The 26,854-nt window shown below is 44.5% G+C and overlaps 1 protein-coding gene and 1 pseudogene across 2 annotated transcripts in view; one reads left to right on the top strand and one right to left on the bottom strand.

Moving 5' to 3' along the window:
* The window catches only part of b3galt1b (UDP-Gal:betaGlcNAc beta 1,3-galactosyltransferase, polypeptide 1b), a 138,295-nt gene that overhangs the window by 64,899 nt on the left and 46,542 nt on the right, over nucleotides 1–26,854 (bottom strand). The gene's annotated exons all lie outside the window — the stretch shown is intronic.
* LOC144686718 (ubiquitin-like FUBI-ribosomal protein eS30 fusion protein pseudogene) lies at nucleotides 20,426–21,075 on the top strand (annotated as a pseudogene).

Here is a 26,854-nt window from a genome sequence, read left to right as displayed (position 1 = left end):
CGGGCCGACCTGCAGCATATCCTCCCACAAAGCTCTGCGAGCATCCTCGCTGGACAGATCCGGAGAGAACAGGACTGTGTGGTAGATTTTGACAATGACACTGATGCCCTCCAGATCTGAGACAAGGTATCCATCATCGGCCAGCAATGTAAGGAGCTGCCTTTAATCCAGCGAATAGAAGAAGGGGGAGCCGTGGTTCAGGTCCTTGAGAAACTGGGTCCACAACCTCACGTACACACTGTGGGACCCGATGGGTTGCAGGTTCCGCAGCGCGTTCTTCTTCTCTTCATACACCAGCCGCAGGGCCAGGTCCGCATCGGGCTCACAGAGACGTGCCTCCAGGTCAAGCGCCTCCTTCTCCAACTCCTCAACCCTGGATTTCCGCCTCTTCATCGACCCCCTCGCGTACTCCTGACAGAAGATGCGGACGTGAGCCTTGCCCACGTCCCACCATAGCCTCAAGGAGGAGAAGCCCAGTAACAGCGGAACAAGTGCAGGAACCGCTCATCCTCCAGTAGCAGGTTGTTAAATGCCAGTTCGCGGACCCCACCCAAGCACAAAATGGAATGAGTGCCGCCCACTCCAGGCGGTGGTCCGAGCAGGGCACCTGCTGCACAGAAGCCAACGGAAACGCAGGACACAAACGCTTTGGACACTCCGACTCCAGGTGACACGAAAGTGGAAACGCTGGAGTCAGGATGGAGATGTCGCCAGACGTCCACCAAGTCGAAGGACCTGATCAGGTCCCTCAACTTACTCACCCCTAGCATGCAGCGTTGGGCACCATGATGGTTCCTGGCCCTGAGGGTACAGTTGAAATCACCCCCTGCCGCTCCCCCCCACCCCCACCCCGACAATGCACTTGCCCACGTCGATGGAGCCGAGATGAGTGGATACTTCCCACAAAGAAGCTGATTTTTTGCCTCACGCCAAATTAACTTCCCCGACCCACCAAGCTTCATGCAGCTAGTGGGACCAGAAGATTCTGCCCTATGTCCCCAAGTTTGCAATTTAACAGAAGAGAGCTAATGAGACCCGTAATCTGCAAATTAAGTGTGAAAGACTATCATCTATCGCCTATTGCACAGTGATGGCTTTGGACTTCCAAACCATTCTGTTTGGATGATACTAGTATTGGTCATGTGATCAAAACTGGCTTGAGATAACAAGTTTTATCCAAAGGCCCAGAGAGACCTGGGCAGTCTGCAGAAGGACACTGCAAGCCATAGCAACTGCAGAAAAGGCAGTGTCATCTTTGCCTTTTAAGAACCAGGAGGGTATAAAACCTTTTAAAGCTTCCTACCCTGATTCCAAAACTCCAAGCCCATCTGTAATGAAGGCTGATTTACTGATGCAAAACCCACAAGTGCCTAGCTTTGCGACCTGCTAAACATTTATCACTTCGAGGCAATCCTTCAACTATCTGGATCTCTGACTTCAGCTAATTGAACCCATCTGAACTATAATCCAAGAGTAGAAAAAGACATTTCTTCATTGGACCCGCAAAGATTTATCTCCTATAATAAGCCAAACGCGTGAACTATTAACTTTTCTTTTGGTTTAACACTCATGGAAGTGTACCACCTTCTTTAATTGCATATTCGAGTGTGTGCTGTGTGACTATGTAGTGTTTAGATTTTTGGGATGAGTGTGAGAATAAATAATCCTCTTTATTTCAACCTACGGGAGTTTGCTGCTGGTTCTTTAAATTGACCACACACTAAAGATTGACCACACATATCTAACCTTCCAAAAATTCACACCGATTATTTCTCCTCCCCTATCCATAACAGCCCAATTAAGGTCCATTTCCCACATATTGCCCACACTGAAGGGATGCTGGGCGTTCCTGGGGTGGGGGACGCCTCCTTAAATCAGTACTCCACGGCCCACAGAAGAGCCCCATGGCGGCAATAACCGCCCTCATACCCAATGTTGATCGTCAGAGTTTTCCTGGCTTCCCTAAAGCAACTTAAATGTCTTGAGGGCACCTCAGCCTGAGATGCTTTCTCCCTCGTGATGCAATCTCAGCAATAACCACTCCTAACAGTGGCCTCTGATTGGACTGACTGCACTTGGAGGCAAAACTTTGACTTCAAATTGATGGTGGCTCTGGCTGACGGCCTGTTAATTGGCTGCCGCTGGCAAAATGGAGTTTCACATTCCTACCAACTGCCAGAGCGAGGTTGACTTCCACTTTTGGACTTAGCCATGGGACTTCAGCTTCCCCAGAAAAATTCAGCTCACCGTGGTCTTAACTGAAGTAGTTTGTTCCTATTGATATTGATCTGTTTGTATACTGGCATCTCAGTTTTACTTTTACTAATTTTTACTAATACAGTCCAGGGATCAGATTTTGTAATATTAGCACAGTTGTGCGCCTGCAAAATTTGCATTGCTGAATACACAGCTCATTCCAAAAACAAAGATTGTTTTTGTTATTGAGAGTTTCTAATTATCTTCTTACATGACGGAACACATTCAAGTGTTTGATTGCTTCCTATTTTGACTGGTGCTTTTAGTGTGTGAGAATGAGGAACAAAAATATATGGGCTGAATTACTCTATATGGGTGGAGATGCTCTTTTCGTAGCAACTGTTAGCAGTAAGACATGACTATTACACAGTCACTGGCTGCCTTTCAACTATCAAATAGTACAAAGGAAATTGGGATGGAAACATGCAAATTACATGGTTTAACAATCACGTTAACCCACTTAACCTTTGTCAATAAATGTGGTTTAGTACTGGCTGACTTTAAATCAAAAAAAGTAGGAATATTAATCCAATTGAAATGAAATACATGTTTGAAAACAGAAACTGGATATGCTGGTATTAATGAAATTTATTGAAAAGTTGAATTTGGTGCTCACTGTCCTTTCACACCTAGGAATTCAGTTTGAATCGAACTCAGAGAGAATACATTGTTTCTAGCTGCCTGATGTACGTGCCCTACATGAAATGAGCTGGGCCAACCTTACCATAGCCTGCAGGCTCACTTAGATTCTTTGCAGTTACTAATAATTTTAAGTGTCTACTGGTCTAGGTCATTGTGGTTGTAATGCCGCAGGACAATAATTTTGGTTACAGCAAAGGCACTTTCCTGCACAGGTCAAGCATTCAGCCTACAACATTGCATAATGCACAGCATTACACTTAATAAACTTACTCACAATTTTGCAGTCCTTTTAATAATACCTTGGATCCAAAATTGGAGTAGACCTCCCCAAAATTCGGTATAGATAATATTTACAGATTGATCCCTGGAATGAGAGGACTGTTCTATGAGGATTGAGCAGAATGGTTCCGCATTCTCTGAATTTTACAAGGGCGAGGTGATATCATTGAACCACAAGAAATTTTGAGGGGCCTTAACAGGGTAGAGGTGCTGTTTCCCTTGGTTGGAGAGTCTAAAACCAGGAGTAATGGTCTCAGGCTAATGGGTCAGCCACTTAGGGCTGAAAAGAAGAAAGGTTCCTTCACTCAGATGATTGTGGATCTTTCAAATTCTCTATATCAGAGGGCTGTGGGCACTCATTAGATGAGTATGTTCAAGACTGAGATCAACAGGTTTTTCAGGACGAAGGGAGTGAAGAGATATGAGGATACTTGGGAAGATGGAGTTGCTGTAGATCATCAGCCATGGTTTTATTGAATGGTGGAGCCAGGCCGAGGAGCTGTATCTACTCCTGTTCCTATTTTTTATATTTTCACATAGCACCATTTATAATCTCAGGAAATTTCAAAACACTTCATAACCAAACCTATTAAATGTTCTTCGGGTGCAATTACTGGTCTAATATAGGATAGCACAGTGGCCAATTTAGACAAAGCAAGGAGTGTTCCACAACTTCAATGAGATAATGCCCAGATATTGTGTTCATTGAGAGATAAATGTTCACCAGGATACTAGCAGACTTCAAACAATTCCAACTGATCTTTTATGCCCACCTGAGAGGACAGATGAGGCCATGGTTTAACATCTCATCCAAAAGTCAGCACCCCCAACTGTATAGCATTCTCCGAGTACTACACAGAAAAAGCTTGGCCCCTACACAAAAAATTGCCACTTCAAAAAGTAACATTAACTCTTCCCTTTTGCAGAAGCAAAGCTAGCGTTAGGCTGCACAAACATCAGCTCTTTTAGTTGACATGTGCTCTAGATACACCATTAGTAGTACAGGAACCTGCCGCTATTATTATATTTAATGTCTCAGAAACATATAAAGATCACTCTCATCAGGTTGTGAGAGAGAACAGGATTTCAGTATGAAAGCTTTTTTAAAAATGTCTGTAGCTACGAGTTTCCGGCTTGATTGTGGTTTCTGTTTCTCTGTAACCACGCCCACAGGCTTGACTGACAGCACACAGCACAGAGAACAGTCAGGTAACACACAAATCAAATACTAAACAATTGAACACACCTCTTCCCCATTGTAAAACTAAAAGACATTATTTTAAATTAAACCACCCTAAACAGCAAACAAACAACAAACATCAAGTAATTTCTTAGCGTTCAGAGTGTTCATTTCATCCAAGTACAGAAATAGCCTTTGAAATGTGCAGGCTGCTCATGACAGTGCTGAGATCTATGAATTTGAGTTTGTGGTTCCACGTGACCACCTCAGTGAGACATGATCGCTCATCGGAAAAGGAAATATATCGTCACAATCACTATCCTCGAAATATCCTGGTCTGCTCGCTATTAAGAGTTTTGTGTTCCACTTTTTGTCAGTCAACAGATGTTGGTACCGAGCAAGCACTTGATCTGCTTTGGTCCTGATAGAGATGGTGTGAGCTTGGGTTGTGATTTGGTAGTTTAAAGTGAACCCATTCTCCAATTTCAAATCGTGTTTTCCTTGTACCTGCTCACTTGTCAAAGTACGCTTTTGCTTTACCGTGTCGTTTTGTGATTTCTCCTGCTTTCGCCCTGACATTCCCATTGGATAGCAGTGATGGCTTAAGAATGTTCAGTGGCATATGAAAGTTACGACCCAAGTTTGATTGGTGTCTTTCCGGTCAGGCATTGTGGGATGGATCGATATGTATAAAGTAGGATATGAATGGATTCTTCAAATGTTTTCCCCTCCGACATGCTAGAGTTGTTGCCATGGTTTTGTTGGCCATATGCTCGATTGCAGAGGTGTGGGTCATGGCTTAACACATGTTTTTACTGATTGTACAAGCCACACAGTTTCTAACGAACTCTTTCATACAAAAATCTATTGCTGGGCCACCAGACTGCTTCATGGGTAATTATTTCATCTTAACAACACCAGGATGTCCTTCATGGGCAAGATGCAAAACACATAACTGTAGCACTCTTGGGATAACCGGTCAAGCTCCCCTTGTGATACAGTTGTCAAACAATGCAAGTCCATTATGTACGCTGTAGTAAAGGCCCAGTTCTTCCTCTATTTTATGAGATGACTCGGCTTTTAGGTACCAGCTAACTTCCTGCAATATGCTGTCTGTCTCTGATTCTGCCTTTAATGCCCGTCACATAACAGGATTTGCATTCGCACATGAAATCACCACAATCATGTAGTCTTCAATGTCACAAGGCACTTCGCTATCGCTAATGCAGTCTGCAATCGTAGTATGGCTAAGCATTTAGCTACTCAAGTTGCGTCAACCTGTGAGATACTTGACCTCCACATTGTACCGATGAAGATGATCTAACCATCTGTAGATGCATAGAGGTCAATGACCAGATCCTGACATGGCTACAATGTAGTCAGCGTTTGGTAATTAATGTGGAGAGTGAACTTTCTACCATAAAGTCAATGTCCACAAGTGTACCTGCAGGCTAATGCTTCCCACTTTATTTGTATTCAGTTTCTGTTAATGGATGCATTGTGTGAGCAACTGATTATTCGCTTCCTTCAATGTACTATGAGTACAGCTCCTACTGCATTTCCTGACATCTGTTGTGACATATATTTCTGCATGAAATGTGTGAGGACGAACAGCGAAACTATTTTTGTCTTTAACGTGTCAAGCATTTTTTGCTGTGGGAATGTCCATTCTCATTGTACTTCTTTGCAGAGTAGATTTCAAAGAAGCTCCATGGTCTCTGCGTGCTTAAGAACAAATTTGTGATAAAAGTTGGTAGTACCGAGGAACAATGCCAACTATTTCACATTAGACAGGGTCAGGAGTGCATGAATGCCTTCGACGTTGTTGTGCGTAGGCTTTACTCCAGCTGCTGTCACTCTCAACTGTACCCTAGAAAGTCAACCTTGGATGCTGTGAATGTGCATTTCTCCTTGTTGAGCATCAAATGGTGCTGTGCGACCCTGAGTGAGCACTGCTACTAGTCACGGATTGTGTTCCTCTGTCCCTTCCGTGGACAACTCTGTCGTCGAGTAGGTTGAGCATCCCCTCAACGCCTGACAAGGCTGAAGAAATGATCTTCTGGAATGAAATGGGTGCTGAACTTACAGACAGCATTGTGTGGTACTGAGACACGCCTTCACACTGCAAGAAAAAAAAACTGCAAGATATTGGCTTTGCTCCTCTAGTGGTATCTGATGATAGCTTTGTCACATGTCAAGCTTCGTGAAGACTGCGGAGTCATGAAATGTTGCCGGTCATTCTTGGACCATAGGAAGTGGATATGATCACCTTGTTCTTTGTCTTAAGGCCGCAATAGTCTAGTTTCACCATTTTTGCATCATGCAATGACAAGGTTCAATATCTATGTATACGAATTGATTGCTCCAATGATATAAAACGATCTATCGTTTTATCTCTACCTTTTAGCCCATTTTGATCCCTTCCCCCCACCACACCCCCATTAGGGTCATCGGTCACTTGCTTGTCCTGCTTTCTATCCTCAATGTCGCCATTAGCACATTCCTTAGATAATATCACCACCGTCAACACCCCTTTGTCCTTCTGTCTATAACATCTTTGGCAATCTCTTCTTTGCCTCCACCTATTACTGGCCCTCTATCCAGCTCTACCTGTCCCACCCACCTCAACCAGCTTATATTTCACCTCATTTCTATATTTCCTTAGTTCTGATGAAGAGTCATACGGACTCGAAACGTTAACTGTATTCCTCTCCGCAGATGCTGTCAGATCTGCTGAGTTTTTCCAACTATTTTTGTTTCTGTTTCAGATTTCCAGCATCCGCAGTATTTTGCTTTTATCTTAGTGTTTAATTGACTGCCACTTCTCTTCCAGGAATGCCTACCTTGAAGAAGTACTGCTCTTCTCTCCAACAGGATTTCCGCTTGGCTCTTTTGCCCTGTTCACCTTCATTGCTTTCCATTTCTCTCCTGTCGTTTGACAAGGTGTTTACTGAAACTTGATTCCACAGCTATATTTTCTTCCTCGGTGACTGCCTCCATCTCTGACTTACCTCACGTGGATTTCAACTGAAGTTTCATCCCTCATGTTTCGCACCCACCCAGGATTACAGGTATCTCCGGGACATATAACGCTCCTCGGACTGCTGTTCTCGTTGCATCCTGAGATCCACACTCAGTGCCATGCACCGCCATATGAACAATCTCGACCTCTCCCTCCAGTAGCACTGACTCACCCTATCCCTAAGCTGTCCTTGCCCCCAGTTTCATTTTATTCTTTGTCTCATCTGACGCCTCAACAAGAAACTTTGTCTTTTTCTTTCAGGTGCAAAGGAACGCAAGCTCCAAAAACTCATCGACACCAACGCCCATCCAGGACCCTCCACCCCTGCCCATCCCTCTGACCCCATCCTGTCTTCCAATCCCAGCCCCGGCCGTGTATTCACCATACCCCCTGACCTTCCCCCCTCTGATGCTGAACGTTCAGTGCTCAGCAAAGGACTCAGTTTCGTCTACATGCTCATTTCTTTGGGCAGGAGTCCTTTCCCCATTCAACGGATCCTTTTACCCGCCTCCAATATTCTCCCTCCACCTGGACCCCTCCCTCTGGATTCTTACCTGCTCTTGATTGTTTCGGTGAGAACTGTCAACGTGACATCAGTCGTCTCAATTTCCCTGCTCCTCTCACCCACTTTAACCTGTCTCTTTCTGAACTTGCTGCACTCAGTTCTCTCAGGTCCAACCCTGACTTTGTCATCAAACCTGCTGACAAGGATGGTGCTGTTGTTGTCTGGCGCACAGACCTCTACCTCGTACAGGCTGAACATCAACTCTCAGACACTTCCTCCTACCTCCCCCTGGATCATGACCCCACCACTGAACACCAAGCCATTGTTTCCAGGACTGTCACTGACCTCATCTCCTCTGGAGATCTTCCCTTCACAGCTTCCAACCTCATAGACTCCCAACCTCGGACGGCCCGCTTCTACCTCCTACCCAAAATCCACAAACAGGACTGTCCCAGCAGACCGATCGTGTCAGCCTATTCCTGTCCCGCAGAACTCATTTCTTGCTATCTTGACTCCATTCTCTCTCCCCTTGTCCAGTCTCTTCCCACCTACATCCATGATTCCCCTGACGCCCTATATCATATCAACAATTTCCAGTTCCCTGGCCCCAACCGCCTCCTCTTCACCATGGACGTCCAATCCCTCTACACCTTCAGCCCCCACCGGGATGGTCTGAAGGCTCTCCGCTTCTTCCTCGAACAGAGGCCCGAACAATCCCCATCCACCACTATTCTCCTCCGTCTGGCTGAACTTGTTCTCACACTGAACAATTTTTCCTTCAACTCATCTCACTTCATCCAAATAAAAGGTGTGGCTATGGGTACCCTCATGGGCCCCAGTTATGCATGTCTCTTTATGGGGTATTTGGAACATTGCTTGTTCCAGTCCTACTCAGGCCCCCTCCCACAACTCTTCCTCCGGTACATCAATGACTGCTTTGGTGCCGCCTCATGCCCTTGTCTGGACCTGGAAAAATTTATTAATTTTGCTTCTAATTTCCACCCCCCATCATTTCACATGGTCCATCACTGACACTTCCCTTCCCTTCCTTGACCCCTCTGTCTCAATTTCTGGTGACAGCGTGACCACCAATATTCATTACAAGCCTACCGACTCCCACAGCTACCTTGGCTACAGCTCCTCACACCCCCCTTCCTGTAAGGACTCCATCCCATTCTCTCAGTTCCTTCGCCTCCATCGCATCTGTTGTGATGATGCCACTTTCCTAAACAGTTCCTCTGACATGTCTTCCTTCTTCCTCAACCGAGGTTTTCCATCCACGGTGGTTGACAGGGCCCTCAACCGTGTCCGGCCCATCTCTCGCGCATCTGCCTTCACACCTTCCTCTCCCTCCCAGAACCATGATAGGGTCCCCCTTGTCCTCACTTATCACCCCACCAGCCTCCGCATTCAAAGGATCATCATCCGCCATTTCCGCCAACTCCAGCATGATGCCACCACCAAACACATCTTCCCTTCACCCCCCCAGTGGCTTTCTACAGGGATTGTTCCCCCCTGGACACCCTGGTCCACTCCTCCATTACCCCCTACACCTCAACCCCCTCCCACGGCACCTTCCAATGCAACCGCAGAAGGTGCAACACCTGCCCCTTTACTTCCCCCCTCCTCACTGTCCAAGGTCCCAAACACTCCTTTCAAGTGAAGCAGCATTTCACTTGCACTTCCCTCAATTTAGTCTACTGCATTCGTTGCTCCCAATGCGGTCTCCTCTACATTGGAGAGACCAAACACAGACTAGGTGACCGCTTTGCGGAACACCTTTGGTCTGTCCGCAAGCATGACCCAGACCTCCCTGTCACTTGCCATTTCAACACACCACCCTGCTCTCATGTCCACATGTCTGTCCTTGGCCTGCAGCAATGTTCCAGTGAAGCTTAATGCAAACTGGAGGAACAGCATCTTCCGACTAGGCACTTTACAGCCATCCGGACTTATTGGAGTTCAACAACTTCAGACCATGAACTCTCTTCCTCCATCCCCACCCCCTTTTCGACCCTCCTTTTTCAAATTATTAATAATTTAAAAAAAATGTTTCTCTTTTCCCACCTATTTTTAAATTTATTTCGATCTATCGTTTTATCTCTATCTTTTAGCCTATTTCAATCCCTTCCCCTCACTCCACCGCCACTATGGGCCATCTGTCACTTGCTTGTCCTGCTTTCTACCCTTAATGTCACCATTAGCACATTCTTTAGATAAAATCACCACCGTCAACACCCCTTTGTCCTTTTGTCTATGACATCTTTGACAATCTCTTCTTTACCTCCGCCTATCACTGGCCCTCTATCCAGATCTACCTGTCCCACCCCCCTCAACCAGCTTATATTTCACCACATCTCTATATTTCCTTAGTTCTGATGAAGAGTCACACGGACTCGAAACGTAAACTGTATTCCTCTCCACAGACGTTGTCAGACCTGCTGAGTTTTTCCAGTTATTTTTGTTTTTGCTCCAATGATACAGTCTGCTTCAAGTTATTTCATCCCCTGTAACACTTCAGCAGGATGGCAAATGGCTATCATCTCAAACTTTCCAAAATGGTGGAATTGAAATGTCAACACAAGGAGCACCTTAATCTGCCCAAATCCAGTAAATAAGTTGTACATTGTTAGTGTCATTGATCACGTTAATGCCTGCTCCAGTGGGGTCTTCAAGTTTGAAACCAAACTTATCAAACAGGTTTACCCCCATAAGGATTCTGCCTTTAGCTACACAGAACATGAACCTTTCTAGGGTGATGTTTTTATACCACACTGCAACTGCAATCAGCCCCAAAACTGGAATAATCAAGTCAACATAACCTTGAAGAGCATCTGCCACAGGAGTGAGAGAAAATTGCGAAAAATAACAATGGTAGAATTTTTCGCCAATATAGATACTTTCACACCAACATTGATGAGGAGTGACATTGAGATGCCTGCGATCTCAACAGAGCAATCTTTAAAATGCATCTCTGGTGGGATGTGCATCATTCAGTCAGTGCACTTTTCTTTAGCTCAAAGTATTTTTTGAGAGCACTTACCTCCGCATCAAATGTAGTTGAGCCATCTGTGAGCTGTGTGAATACTCATTGGCCTTCCACCCTGAGGCAATAAATGGGTATCATTTTCTTGTAGGTCATCATACTCATAGTGAGCAAGTAGGTCTTGAGCCCCAAAATCCATCAATCCCTTGGCAGGGGTGGATGTCCTGGTGAAGAATGGAAGGGGGCTGGAGCAAGTAAATTTCAATTTTTCTCCATCTTCTTGACCAGTTATTGTGCTCTGGGCTTCATCCGTATGCAGAGATGACACACACCAGGTTGTGTTCATTACAAAAGCTTTTTTTTTTAAAAACGCCTGCAACTACGAGCTTCTGGATTGCTTTCAGTTTCTGCTTCTCTGTAACCTCACCCACTGGCTTGACTAACAGATCACAGCACAAAGAACAGCCAACTGATATATCATTAAACACTGAACAATTGAACACAACAGTTATTATCAAAATGGATCTGGGGCAGAGTCATGGGTGGCTCAATTTCAGCATTTATATTAGAGGTAAGCGCCTTGACTGTAGAGTTCCAAAGATGTCTTCTATGACAAGCAATCTGCCTATCATAACTGACAGGCACAGATTAAGTGCTGTAACAAGATGTTATCAACTACCTTAAAATGTTACAATATTAACTCCAATAACCGAGGAGAAACAGACACTGACAACTTACAATGGTGACACAGCTGCTAGGTCAATTTGTGTAAATTTGAAGCTGTGCGATCTGGCTGCCAACCACCTGGTGGCTACTCATCATATTTGGAGTCCAGTGCGATATGTACAGCCACATATGTGCATCCAAGATTATCTTATTTTCCCATCAGTGCAACAGCAGCATGATTCCTATTGTGTACTGCATGCTTTGCCATGCAGCTGCGCTAGCATGGAGCAGCTGCAGGAGGCATGTATCGGAAGCTCCTGTCTACAGCAGGTAAAAGCTGCATTAACTTGCATGAAGGTGGGTAGGGAAGGGGTCCAATATTTTTCAGCTGCAGGTGTACTGGAAGGTGTTACATGCAGCCTCATTGAAACATGGCATGAAAGATGCTTCAGACAAACTTGCATGCCCTTTGTATTTTTATTTTTCAGTGACACTTAAGTTTTCACAACTTTTGTGCCAGTTCTGCTTATTTTATTCCTTAATCTCCAAGTTTCCTTTATTTGTACCAGAGGGCTTGCTAATAGTTTGATCTGAAATGCCTGAGGAAATGGAGTAGCTGCATAGGGATGCTCAGAAGGCCAAGCTGCCCTGAGAAATTCTCTGTCCATTTCAATTGGTACATATTCCCACATATGCGGGGTAAAGGTTCTTTGACAGATGTTATGCTGGCAGAGGCTCTTCTTCTCAAAGAACATTGTGCAAGCAGAAACCATGCATCACATTGAATGTGAATGACTAACCTTTGTGCTCGCAGGTTCTTCAGAAGCACCTTCATAACATTTTAAAATGCATACAGTAAGAAAACAGGCATGCCAGTTTATCAGAAGCTGGCACTGCCTGATTACACCAACCATTCCTGCAGGTCCTGTCAAACCTCGCTGGGAATAATCATGGGAAGCTGCCTTCCCAGGATCATGGTCAGTAACAACTATGACTACTTGTATGTAAATAGTACCTTTAACATCACAAAATGAGTCAAGATGTGGGCCCATTACAGGTGGAGAACAGGGTAATGGCGGAGAAACTAAACAGTTACTTTGCATCTGTCTTCATGGAAGAAAATACAGAAAATCTCTCAGAAATACTAGGCAACCAAAGAGCTTGTGAAACTGATGAACTAAAAGGAATTAATATTAGTAAAGAGGTAGTATTTGAAAAGTTAACTGAAGATTGATAAGTCCTCTTGATCAGATGAGCTTCATCCCAGAGTGTTGAAAGAGGAGGCTAGAGAGATAGTGGATGCATTGGTGGTTATCTTTCAAAATTCTATAGATTCTAGAAAGGTTCCTGTTGACTGGAAAGTAGCAAATCTAACCGTACTATTTAAGAAGGGAGGAAGAGGGATAATGGAGAACTACAGACCTGTTAGTCTGAAAGTAGTAGGGAAAATGCTAGAATCTATTATAAGGGATGTGATAACTGGACATTTAGAAAAGAATGGTAAAATTGGGTAGAGTCAACATGGATTTATGAAAGGGGAATCATGTTTTACAAACCTGTTAGAGTTTTTGAGGGTGTAACTTGTAGCACAGATAAAGAAGAAACAGTGGATGTGGTGTATTTGTATTTTCAGAAGGTTTTAGATAAGATCCCACACAGGAGGTTAGTAAATAAAGTTAGAGCACATGGGATTGGGGGAAATATACTAGTGTGGATTGAGAATTGGTTAGCAGACAGAAAACAGAGTAGGAAAAACAGATCATTCTCAGGTTGGCAGGCTGTTACTAGCGGGGTACGGCAAGGATCAGTGCTAGGTCCACAGCTGTTCACAATCTATATAAATTATATGGATGTGGGGACCAATTGTAATATTTCCAAATTTGCTGATGACACCAAACTGGGTGGAAACATAAGTTGTGGGGAGGATGCAAAGAGGCTTCAAGAGGGTTTGGAAAGGCTAAGTGAATGGGCTAGAACATGGCAGATGGAATCTAATGGAAATAAGTGTGAAGCTATTCACTTTGGCACAAAAAACAGAAAGGCAAAATATTTCTTAAATGGTGAGAGGCTGTGAAATGTGGGTCCAAAGGGACCTCGATGTCCTTGTTCATGAGTCACTGAAAGCTAGCATGCAGATAAAGCAAGCAATTAGGAAGTCAAAGGATATGTTGACCTTCATTGTAAAGGGATTTGAGTACAGGAGTAAATATGTCTTGCTGCAATGTACAGAGCCTTGCTAAGACCTCACTTGGAGTATTGTGTACAGTTTTGATCTCCTTATCTAAGGAGGGATATACTGCCATAGAGGGAGTGCAAAGGAGGTTCACCATATTAATCCCTGTGATGGCAGGGATTGTGGTATGAGGAGAGATTGAGGAGGTTGTGTATGTATTCCCTAGAATTTCGAAGAATGAAGGTGACCTCATTGAAACTTACAAAATTCTTACAGGGTGTGACAGGGTGGATGTAGATAATATGTTTCCCCTGGCTGATGAATCTAAAACCAGGGGGCATAACCTCAGAATTAAGGGGTAGGCCATTTAAAACTGAGACAAGGAGGAATTTCTTCACTCAGAGGATGGTGAATCTTTGAAATTCTCTATCCCAGAGGGCTGTGGAAGCTCAATCATTGAGCATGTTCAAAACAGAAATCGATTGATTTTTGGAGACTAATGATATCAAGGGATATGGAGATAATGTGGGAAAGTGGCATTGAGGTAGATGATCAACCATGGTCTAATTGAATGACAGAGCAGTCTCAATGTGCTGAAATGGTCTACTCCTGTTCCCGTTCCTATGTTCCTATCGCAGGAGCAATATAGAGCAAAATTTGCCATCAAGTAATAATAGGAGATGTTAGGGCAGATAACCAAAAACTTGGTCAAAAGAGGTCAGTTCTAAAGGAGAGTGTCTTGAAGGAGGAGAGGCTCAGAGTTCCATGGCTTAGGGTGCTGGTAACTGAAGTCAAGGCCATCAATATTGGAGTAATTGGAATCAAGGATGTTTAAGAAACCAGAATTATCAGAGTGCAGCTATCTCAGAGGTTTGTGAGGTGCAGGACATTACAGAGATCAGGAGGGATTTTAAGCCAAAGGTGAGTAGACTTTGCTTCACCAGGGAGGACAGGGATGATGGATGAATGGGACTTGGTGCAAGTTAGGACATGGGCAGCATAGTTTTGGATGATTACAACTTTATGAAGGGTAGAACATAAGAGACCTCCCAAGAGCCCATTGAAATAGTCAAGTTCAAAGCTAACAAAAGCATGGATGAGGGTTTCTGTAACAGGTGAACTGAGACAGGGATGGAATTGGGCAAAAACAGAAGCCAAGCTGTGCTACCTGCAACAACTGTGGCTAACACCCAGCATGGAAGTTACACATGTGCAGCGACAGTTATGGTCAACTGTGACCTGAAACCTAACTATACCTTCTTGTATGCATCCTACAGTGCTGACTAATAGGATGATGTGGACTGGCATAAAGAGAAATCCCATTTCACAAGCACCTTATAGAACACCACTTCAATTTCAGCATCCAAAGAGAGGGCCATGTGTGGAATTCCACTTTTGTTTGCAGTTTCATGTCTGCATCCATGACCTCATTTTGTTCAACTTAACCATATCCTTTTTTAATTTCTGTGCCTTCAGCTTTGACAAAGGTTGTTAATGGGCTACCATGGTTAAAATGCTCTCTAGAAACTTTCTAAGGTTTTACCCACCCCTCCCAATCTAGTTTAAAATTTGATTTCATTTTCCTCTTCATCACTCACATCATGTCGTGAAACACTTCTGAAGGACAGAATTAATCTACACTTGGAGAGGCAGGGATTAATCAAGGGCAGTCAGCATGGTTTTGTTAAGGGGTCATATCTGACCAATTTGATTGAATTTTTTGAAGAGGTGAGGCAATGCATTTGATGTAGTCTACTTGGGCTTCAGCAAGGCTTTTGACAAGGTCCCGCATGGGAGACTGATTATGAAGGTAAGAGCCCATGGGATCCAAAGCAATTTGGCAAACTGGATCCAGAATTGGCTGAGTGGCAGGAAGCAGAGGGTGATGGTCGAGAGGTGTTTTTGTGACTGGATGCTTGTGTCCAGTGGGGTTCCACAGGGATTGGTGTTGGGTCCCTTGCTGTTTGTGGTATATATAAACAATTTAGACTTGAATGTAGGAGGGTTGATCATAAGTTCGCAGATGACACGAAAATTGCTGGGATGGTAAATAGTGAGGAGGATAGCCTTAGATTACAGGAGGATACAGACAGGTTGGTCAGATGGGCTGATCAGTGGCAAATGGAATTTAATCCAGATAAGTGTGAGGTGATGCACTTGGGCAGGACAAACAAGGCACGGGAATGCACGATGAATGGCAGGACCCTGGAAAGTACCATGTGTGTATGTCCACCGATCCCTTAAGGTAGCGGGACAGGTAGATAAGGTGGTTAAAAAGGCATATGGGATACTTGCCTTTATTAGCTGAGGCACAGAATATAAGAGCAGGGAGGTTATGCTGGAACTGTATAAAACGCTGGTTAGGCCACAGCTAGAGTATTGTGCGCAGTTCTGGAATCTGCATTATAGGAAGGATGTGATTGCACTAGAGAGAGTGCAGAGGAGATTTACCAGGATGTTGCCTGGGCTGGAGAGTTTTAGCTCTGAGGAAAGATTGGATAGACAGGGGTTATTTTCCCTGGAACAGAGGAGATTGAGGGGGGACATGATTGAGGTGTATAAAATTATGAGGGGCATAGATAGGGTAGACAGGAAGGAACTTTTCCCCTTGGTGGAGGGATCAATAACCAGGGGGCATTGAGTTAAGTTAAGGGGCAGGAGGTTTAGAGGGGATGTGAGGAAGATTTTTTTCACCAAGAGGGTGGTGGGAATCTGGAACTCGCTGCCTGAAAGGGTGGTAGAGGCAGAAACCCTCATAACATTTAAGAAGTATTTGGATGTGCACTTGCGATGCCATGGCATACAAGGCTATGGGCCTAGTGCTGGAAAATGGGATTAGAATAGTTAGGTACTTGTTTGACACGTGCATACTCGATGGGCCGAAGGGCCTTTTTCGTGCTGTACACCTCTATGACACTTATAATTATAAATTGTTGTGTAAATTAAGTTAGATCAGAAAATTGAGTGCTAATTACACTCGAGATTTGAGCAAGTCTTATGCAGGACTAACCAATTTAGAAGTAACTTATTAAGAGTAACATAAAGTAACCTTAAGTCTAAGATCAGCTCAAATGTGAACATTCTGATGTGCATGAGCATTTCCCAGGTTCGACTCTGCTCTCTTCAGTTACAAACAGCTTTATTCTACTGTGAAGTAGTGAAATGCTCAAAGTTGGAAGAACAGAGTTTCTGGTGCGTGCAGGAGCAGGGTGGTTGGGACGGTGGGTGTGTGTGTGTGTGGAGGGCGGGACGGGGGGGGGGGGCATGGCGGAGGTGATGGTGGCTAGTCGAGAAGGTAGAAGGAAGGCAAGAGGATTGTGCCAGTGGCGGGGAAGGTAGAGGATGGCTCTCCTACTGAGAGGCCAATTGTGTCACTTTAAGCAGCCAATTAAGGATGTTTTCCTGCTGCTGCTAACATTTGATTAATGGCAGTGTGCCCTCTATCTCGTAGGGAGACTACCTCGTGAACCCTGGCAACCTCCCTGCGGGCTTGGAGTAGGGGGTCTTCCTAATTGTGCACTCTATGGCTGAGGGAGGAGCCCTCCAGTGGCTTTGCCCACCCTTGTGGCAACACGTCACCTTGCCCTCACCAACCAACTGCACCCCTATGACCTTCTCATCAGGTCCCCAACCCGACTTAGCCTGCTGCGAGAGCGGCGACCATCTCAACGTTTTTCAGCTTGGTGCAGTCACAGCAGTGGTCACTGGTCCCAGCTGTGCTGCTGGGACAGAAGAACTGCTGGCCCTCTCCCGACTGCATAGCACTGTGCCGCCAACTTTGCTGGGTCTATCTAGCTGGTCTGACAGGCTGCAGTATGGAATTTAGAAAGAACTTTCTGGGGGGCTTATTGTTACATTATTACAGTTTCTGTCAAGGTTTAATAGTTGGGATACTTTGCCCAGCTATTTGATAGAGCACAATACTGCCTGATTCCAATGAAACAAATGGCCTGAACATTTCTTAACAAGCCAAAGACAGCGACCCAGATTTGCTGCACTTGCTTCAAAAGGGCTACAAAAAAAAGCATCGAGTAAATTTACACCAGCATGTTTTCTCTTCTGCAAAGCATCAAATAACATAGGCTCTTCTAAGTAGCAGTTACAGCTATTTCCTGCCGCACTCTTATCAACAAGCTTCCAGTGCCAGGCAATCCAGGCCAGGAGTTCACTGTGCATAATCAATGAACACAACTCAAATAAAGCTAGCATGTTCAGCAAGTAAAATTTTGTTAAGCAAGCTGCTTTGCTACTACCTAAAATGTTGTTGATGACATTGATTATGACATGTAATTTAAGATTTCATTATTTTTCTTAATTAACTGCAGACATCATAGGCTAAACCCATGATGGGGTACAATAGGATAGTGGTTACATTACTGGACTAGCAATAATGATCAGAAGACATGAATTCAAATCTCTCAATGGCAGCTGGGGAATTGAAATTTGGTTAAGTAAACAAATCTGGGATATAAAGCTATGGGGGACATGAAACTGCTGGATTGTTGTAAAAAAAATGCATCTGGTTTACTAATGTCCTTTAGGGAAGGAAATCTGCTGCCTTTACCTGGTCTGGCTTATATGTGACCCCACACCCCAGTAATGTGGTTGATTTTTAAATGCCCTCTGAAATGGCCGAGCAAGCCACTTAGTTGTACTCAAGGTGGCACAGTACCATCTTTTCCATGGTGGTTGGAGCTAGGCAATAAATGCTGGTGTTGCCAGTGTCACCCTAATCCCATGAATGAATAAAATACAAAGATGCTCAAGCATGTCAATGCTTTCTACATTCCACAATGTGCTTCAGGCATTATTGTGGTAACTGTTATTATGCACTGTGCTGTATCATTATTTTGCTATAAATGTTTTTTCAGCTCTTACTTTCATGAAAACTTCTTCTGGTGTGTCACAATATTTTGATTAAAAGAGTCACTTTGATCCCTTTGGAAGCAGGGAAGCAGGAGCAAGTATAATCTTCAGGTGAAAACGGTCCAGAAGGCGGGTTAGATGTGGGTACACATATATAACTCAATCCCCATCTTAAATTTATATAATATCTCCTTATCTTTATTTAATTCTATTATAATGCGAACTTAAGAATTTAAATGTAAATCCCCGAAGTAAGCTTTCACATTATAATTATACCCCTTCAGTGGTAGATTTGCCAAACTTTATGATGGAAAAGGCGGAATTAGAAGCAGACATAACATTAATATATTAGAGGAAACTCTTTCGAGTTATCAACAGTCACAGATTGCAACTCTTTCGAGTACAATCACAGTTCTTGGTTTCCGGGAGTGGGACATGAACCCACAACCCTCTGATTCAAAGGCGAGGGTGCTATGAACTGAGCCACAGCTGACACCTCAATATATTAGAGGAAACTCTTTCGAGTTATCAACAGTCACAGATTGCAACTCTTTCGAGTACAATCACAGTTCTTGGTTTCCGGGAGTGGGACATGAACCCACAACCCTCTGATTCAAAGGCGAGGTTGCTATGAACTGAGCCACAGCTGACACCTCCAAACACAGGAAACTCTTTCGAGTTATCAACAGTCACAGATTGCATCTCTTTCGAGTACAATCACAGTTCTTGGTTTCCGGGAGTGGGACATGAACCCACAACCCTCTGATTCAAAGGCGAGGGTGGTATGAACTGAGCCACAGCTGACACCTCAATATATTAGAGGAAACTCTTTCGAGTTATCAACAGTCACAGATTGCAACTCTTTCGAGTACAATCACAGTTCTTGGTTTCCGGGAGTGGGACGTGAACCCACAACCCTCTGATTCAAAGGCGAGGGTGCTATGAACTGAGCCACAGCTGACACCTCAATATATTAGAGGAAGATGCACACATTTTTTGCACTGTGAAACGATGACAAATCAATAGACAGAAAATGCTTAAATTTTAGGTCCTGATGAGGGTACGAATCGAGGTGGACAGGTGCTGAAAACAGCGGCACTAGTCAGCTTGCCAGTTTCCCCATTGCCATTTCTGCCATGGTGACTTTCATCAGGGCTTGCCCTGTGAACCCCTCTGAGTCACAAATAAATTAAATGAAGCTAGTTAAAGAGGCCATTGATCGCTCGTTGAGGGCCAACTTGAGATTTTAATGGGGGCGAATGGCTGCATGCTGCATTGGGTTGACCAGGTGCACGGAGACAGCAACATAGCAGGGCGTCAGTCATGGCTGTGCAAGAAATTAGACAGACCCATAAAAGGAAGAACCCCTGAGACAGGCACTCAGCCACTGGCAAAAAAGGTGCAATCGGTTGCAGAGAGATTGTTGACTACTTGCTTGGGCAGTTAAGGGATCTATAACCCTGCTGGCATTGTGCGAGCACAGAAGGAAGAGGCAAGGCTTCCAGACACAATTGGGAGTCCAGCTAAGTGCAAGGAAGGCAGCAAATGGCAATGGGTGCATGCTTCTCAGATTTCAGGTCCAGTGGTGATGAGATGCAACATTCTCTGCAGGAAGGGCAGAGCCCTGGGTATGATTGTTAATTGGATCCCAAGTCAGTTGGAGAAGTATGAAACTAGATACTAATCCTTTTCTTGATAATAGGTTTATTTACAAAATACAGCATTACATATGTCAGCCATTTCCTACCACCCTAGTGTCCCAGCCATCTCTCTTTCTGTCTCTTTTTGGCATCCATAGCCTAATTAAGTGCCCCATGTGAAAAGGGCACTATTAACCCACTGTAGCTTTTCGCCCCTGTTGAGAGTTGACGGGCGGGTTGTCGTCGTTTGCACCTGAACCAGGGCCGCCTTTTCCGGAACCATCATGCAGCTGTTTCTACATGCTCAAAACACCCACACCCTTGATGTGACTGGGGAAGAGACTGTTGGGGAAATTAAGGCCCGTGCTGAATCCCCGGAAGGAGTCTCTGCTATTGACCAAGTGATCCTTTTGGCTGGCACTCCCTTGGATGGTGATGCCATCATAGGCCAATGTGGTATCAGTGAGCACTGCACTCTAGAAGTAGTTGCTCGATTATTGGGTGGCAAGGTCCATGGATCCCTTGCTCGAGCCGGAAAAGTAAAAGGTCAGACTCCAAAGGTTGCAAAGCAAGAGAAGAGGAAAAAGAAGACTGGCCGTGCAAAGAGACGCATGCAGTACAATCGTCGTTTTGTAAATGTTGTGCCATACTTTGGCAAGAGGAAGGGACCAAATTCCAATTCCTAAATATGCTTTTGAGCTTTTCTGTCGTCAGAAACCGACTATTTGATTCAATAATGAATTGAGGTCTATGCTTCACTCTCTTAAAGGCGTGGCTCACTGTACTGGAACTTTCAGAAATCAAGTAATTGGCTTAGTCATTTAAAATCTTTAATATGACTAATAAAAATACTTAACATTTGTGTTGTCAAAAAAAAAATTAACCCACTGTAATGAAAACAAAAAATTTTAAACTCAAATTAAAACATAATTTCTGGCATTGATAATGTACTCCAGTCCCCCGGTGCCCACCAGTTTAGAGTGTCTCTTTAAACTCTTATAACTATCAATTAACACATAAACAAATTAACTAATGAGCTGCTCCTTAAAGGGGTAGCATAACTAAAACAAAAACAAAGGAAACTTACTGAATTAAGATACTATTTTGGGCAGTGATGATGCACTCCAGCCCCAGCAGTGCCCTCCAGTAATGGATGGGCCGTCTCTCCTTATATATGTACTTAATTAAACAATGCTCTTCACCTGCGTATCTTAATATAATCAACACGCAGTTAACAATGAAGAGGGCAGTGGAGAGGGAAGAGGGGCAGGAAGATAATGAGGCCATATTCTCAGCATAGGATCTCCCAGCAAATAAACTACCCTGATAGAGCCAGGGCTCCAGGAGACAGATTCTCCAGGCAGATGGTCACAGTGATTTGTGCCCTTGTCACGGAAGACCTCACACCTCGCAGCACTGCCTGTTATGCTCTGTCAGTAGCCAAAGTCACTGCAGACTTGACCTTCTTTGCCTCTGGGTCCTTACAAGGATCAGCTGTGGACCTTGTGGCATATCGCATGAGGCTGCACACCATTGCATGTCACATGTTACTGGTGCTCTTTTGTGAGAGCCATGCAGTATATTCATTTCCAGGTAAATGGGGTTTTGCAAGCACAAAAGGTTTTGCCTCCATCTCTGGATTTCCCCAGGCACAGGGCATCATTGATTGCACCCATGTGGCCATCAAGACACTTAGTGAGCAGCAGTGAAATTTGTCAACTGGAAGAGCTTCCACTCAACTGGTCTGTGGCCACTTGGGTAAGCTCGCTTTCCTGGCAGCTGCCATGTCTCCTGTATTCTCCAGCAGTCCAGACAGCTCTTCATTCCACCCCCCCAAACTTTGTAGATAGATTCCAGGAGTCAAGTGTTATCCCTTGAAGAAACAGCAACTCGCCTCTTTACAAGATCTTGAGGTGGAGCCACAGAGATGCAACACAAAGCCTTCTGCTCACAAGGACCACCATCGAGCAGGCCATCAGGCTTCTGAAGATGCATTTTCGGTGCTTGGACCGGTTGAGTGGTGTCTTGTAGTACACTTCTGCAAGGGTCTTGCATATGGCTGTGGTCTGCTGTGCACTCTATAACCTGGCCCTCCAGAGAGGTGTGGACTGTGGAGAGGGTGAGACCCTGGAACAACATTGCACACGGAGGTGGCTGAGCCTGGTGCAGAGCCAAGGGATTGTCAGGATGTAATCAACCTCAGGAATCATCTGACCCACGCATGTTTCAGCTGAGCCCTAACCCAGGGAGACAGTGTGGTTTGCAAGAACATTTCCTTCTGGCCACCAGTGGAGAAGGCACATCTGTTCAGATGTTTCACAGTCCCTGTTCAAGGACTGTGCTCCCATTCACCACTACACCCTTTTTTTCCTGTCTCACCATTAACAAACACATGGTGTCCCCCCCACCCACTTCCCCTGTGGCCTCAGATGAGGTGGAGGTAGCCTGCTCACTTGTCTTGGCTTGCACCCGAGATGCATACGGCGGTCATTCACCTTGTGGAGCTACCAACAGAGGCACCTAAAAATAGCTATTGTGGCAGCATCAATGCAGGAATAGCCTCAGGGATTGGACTCTGCTACACAGATGATCCCTCAAGTTTCAGGTCCAAGGAGGCCAATGACAATAGTGGTGCCCAGTGAGGGGTGACATCCTCATCCTCCTTGGTGATGGCCTCAGCCTTTAGATGGAACTCTGGATTGCTGGAGGGGGCCACCAGCTGAGGCACAACAGGCATCCTCTCCAAATATCTCTGCACGCCATCAGCGCCATTGATCAGTCCATGCTATGGAGTGCTGCTGCATATGGCTCTCCAAGAGTTTGGTCACTCTCTGGGGAGATCATGCATTCAAAGCTCCGAGGCATGGTAGTGGACATGTGCTGAATGGACTCCTCTATTTTCAGCCCATGTTCCCGCACTGCCTCAGGGAACTCCAAGATGTGGGGACACATCTGATGCTGCTGATCCAAGTAGAGGATCTATTCTTGTGATTCTCAAGTGTCTGCATCCATGCCCAGCTGAGCAGGGCTGTGATTGTCCTCCAGCTGCCTCTGGCACCTTCACCTGCTCACTTGTGATGGACTCATCATCCAGTGCCGCCCTCTCCAACATACATATGAACATACAAATTAGGAACAGGAGTAGGCCACTCAGCCCTGCAAGCCTACTCTGCCATTCAATGAAGTCATGGCTGATCTGATTGTAACTCAATTCCAGGTGCCCACCTACCCTCAATAACCTTTCATGCCCTTGTTCATCAATAATCTATCTAGCTCTGCCTTAAAGTAATCAAAGACTCTGCTTCCACTGCCTTTTGAGGCAGAGGGTTCCAAAGACTCATGCCCCTCAGAAAAGATTTCTCCTCACCTCTGTTTAAATGAGTGACCCCCTATTTTTAAACTGTGACCTCATTCTTGATTCTCCCACAAAAGGAAACATCCTCTCCATATCCACCCTGTCAAGACCCTGCAGGATCTTAAAGGTGTCAATCAAGTCACCTATTACTCTTCTAAATTCCAGTGGATACAAGCCTAATCTGTCCAACCTTTCCTCATAAGAAAACCCTCCCATTCTTGATATCAGTCTAGTGAACCTTCTCTGAATTGCTTCTAATGCATTTATATCCTTGCTTAAATAAGGAGACCAATACTGTACATAGTACTTCAGATGTGATCTCACCAGTGCCCTGTATAACTGAAGCATAATTTCCCTCCTTTGTGTTCTGTGCTGGTGGAAGGTGTGCTTGTACAATGTGATGATGTGTGCCCCTGCACAGACACAGGAATCTGTCCTTCCCTCTTGACATCTGATCTTGTGGGAGACACAAGGAGGAATTGTGAGAATTTCCCTCTGATAGCAGAAACCTCTGTAGTGCAATATCAATCATCCTCTTTTCCAGTGATGCCCATCTCCTCTTCTTTGATTTGTTCATGGTCAGCCACCCTGGCAATCTCCATTGCAGTCACCATGTGTCAGTTGGGCACTGCTCATCTAGTCTACACCCTCTCAGGTATTATCATAAAATCATGGCATGATTACAGTACAGGAGGTCGTCATTAGGTCCCTTGTGTCTGCGCCAATTCTCTGCAAGAGCAATGCATCTAGTGCCACTCCCCTGCCTTTTCCCCATAGCCCTGCGATTTTTTTCCTTTTCAGATGATGATTCAAAGTTTCTTTTGAAAGCCATATGTGAATCTGTCTCCATCATACACTCTAGACCCAAATGCACTCTAGGCCCAAACCAGTTACCGTGTAAAACTTTTCCTCATGTCACTGTTGCTTCTTTTGCCAAACACCTTAAAATGGTGTCCTCTGGTTCTCAGTTTCTCACTGTCTTCTCCAATCATGACCCTTCATGATTTTGTCCAGCTAGGACAAAAGAGAGATAGATAGGGCTATGCTAGCCTTTATGGCCAAGGCCATTGACTCATTGACATAAGCTGCTGCAAATAATAGTGCTGGCAGGTCCTAAGCAGTATGAGGATCCTCAGCAATATGAGGTCCCTGAGCATTGATGAGGGGTCAGTAAGTACTTTGGACATATTTTCCTCCTGTGCTCAGGAGCATCATGCACAATGAGGCTCCTCAGCTGATATGCCTGCTGGAGGTTGAATAGTTTGAGGCCAGTCATGATGGCTTGGTGTTCACTCAACTTGCCAGAGTGGATGAGGTCATTGGATCTTTTCCTGTGCTGGACCTATTTCCTCCTCACCACACTTTGTCTGCTCATGTTCTCAACCAACTCTAATAATGTCTGCTTAGTTTTGGAGGGTAGCCTTCTCTTGGAACACTTTGGAAAGAGGACTTCCCATCTCTCCCTCACTGCCCTAAGAGGGACCTGCAGATCGGCATTTGTGAAGCACGGGACAACCCTTCCCCAGGTGCCAATCCTCTACCCCTTCTGGGATTCCTGGTGCTTGGATTCTTGAATTTAGCCACAATAATGGCTTCCATGGTCTGTCTAAATAGAGTCCATACTTGCTCAGACCCATCCTCATTCCTGTCCCTGCTAATTAGTCACCCAATTAACAGCCCGTCTCCATAATAAAAAAAAAATCGGCAGCAGCGACACCACCCCCCCGTCCCTGCCAGGGTCGGGAACCAGAAACACTCTCATTGTCAGATTCCTAACTCCAGAAGAAAAACCCTGCCCATAAACTCGGTGCTTCCAGTATTAGTGAAGATGACAGCGGCACTTGCCTACCTAAACTACAAATATTTAACAAGCAATGTCCGACGGTGCAATATAGCTGTGTGTAGTCAGCCAATGCACAATGTACAAAATGATTTCCCAAAGTTCTTGTAAGCAACAAAATAAACAAATGGAAATCTTCAGCATTGATGTATTTCTTGATTTGTTGAATGGTATTGGCTGAAGGGTATGTACCACCCATCTGTGTACTTGCTGAGAATATGAATGTTCATATTACCAGGGAAAATTTTACTCTGCGAATGTACAAATGGCATATAATGTTAAATCATAGAAGTGTGCACCAACGACAATGGGGTATGCACAATGAGGGCACATATAGGGAATTCTAACGTATATCCTTGTTGGAGCCCCAAGATTTTCCATCCCCTAAAACTAAGAGATGGAAAATCATAGACCCACAAATCAGGCATGCCCAAGTTCCCAACATATGAGGCTCAACACAAGTAGCATTAAAGTGTAGTTCCAACATATGGAAAATCTCAGGCCCCAAGAATCATTCCCATTATGAAACCAGAAAAACAATTCAACTTCAATATTTCTGGAAAATATATTCTTAAATTACTTATGATGCATTGATTTAGAAAGCAAAAAAACAAAGAATGTATAATACTGTCAGAAAAGTAACTGCAAATATACACAGCAGAAAAGACATATGAATGAGGAATATTTAATCTTGAAATAACACTGCAAAAAATGAATTGCACTTTGATTATCAGTGAATCAGTTATCAGCAACATACATTCAGAATATGTGTTAACTTTTGCACAAGACTCACAGTTCCAAATATTGATTTGCTAAAGAATTGCTCTCAGTCCCCAATTGCAGCAATATTCTTCCTGCTGCTTAATTCCCTAATAAGAACAAACACTTCCCACATCTTTCTTGCCTTCCTCATCTGCATCTGCACACTTCCCCCCACGTAGACAAATATACTTGGAGTTTCACACCTGCCCACAATGAATCAACAGAATACAAACAGCTCGGTTAGACTTTTAATTAACAGCAGTCAAACACTGCAAACTAAATATTGCAAAGGCAATGGGTGCTGACAACATCCTCGTAATAGTACTGAAAACTTGTGCTCCAGAACTAGCCTTGCCCCTAGATTAGCTTTTCCAGTACAGCTACAACACTGAAATCCACCAAATAATGTGGTGTGTCCTGTCCACAAAAAGCAGGACAAACCCAATCCAATCAATTAGCACCACATTAGTCTACTCTTGATCAACAAAATGACGGAAGAGGTCGTCATCAACACTATCAACAGGCAGAAATAACCTGCTCAGTTTGAGTTCCGCCAGGGCTACTTGCCTCCTGGCCTCACTACAGCCTTAGTCCAAACATGGATAAAAGTACTGAACTCAAGAAGGGAGATGAGTGTGACTGCCCTTGGCATCAAGGCAGCATTTGGCTGTGTGTGGCACCA

The sequence above is a fragment of the Cetorhinus maximus genome, chromosome 11, assembly GCF_964194155.1.
Source record: "Cetorhinus maximus chromosome 11, sCetMax3.hap1.1, whole genome shotgun sequence".
NCBI lineage: Eukaryota > Metazoa > Chordata > Chondrichthyes > Lamniformes > Cetorhinidae > Cetorhinus > Cetorhinus maximus.
This window is presented reverse-complemented; position numbering and strand designations above follow the sequence as displayed.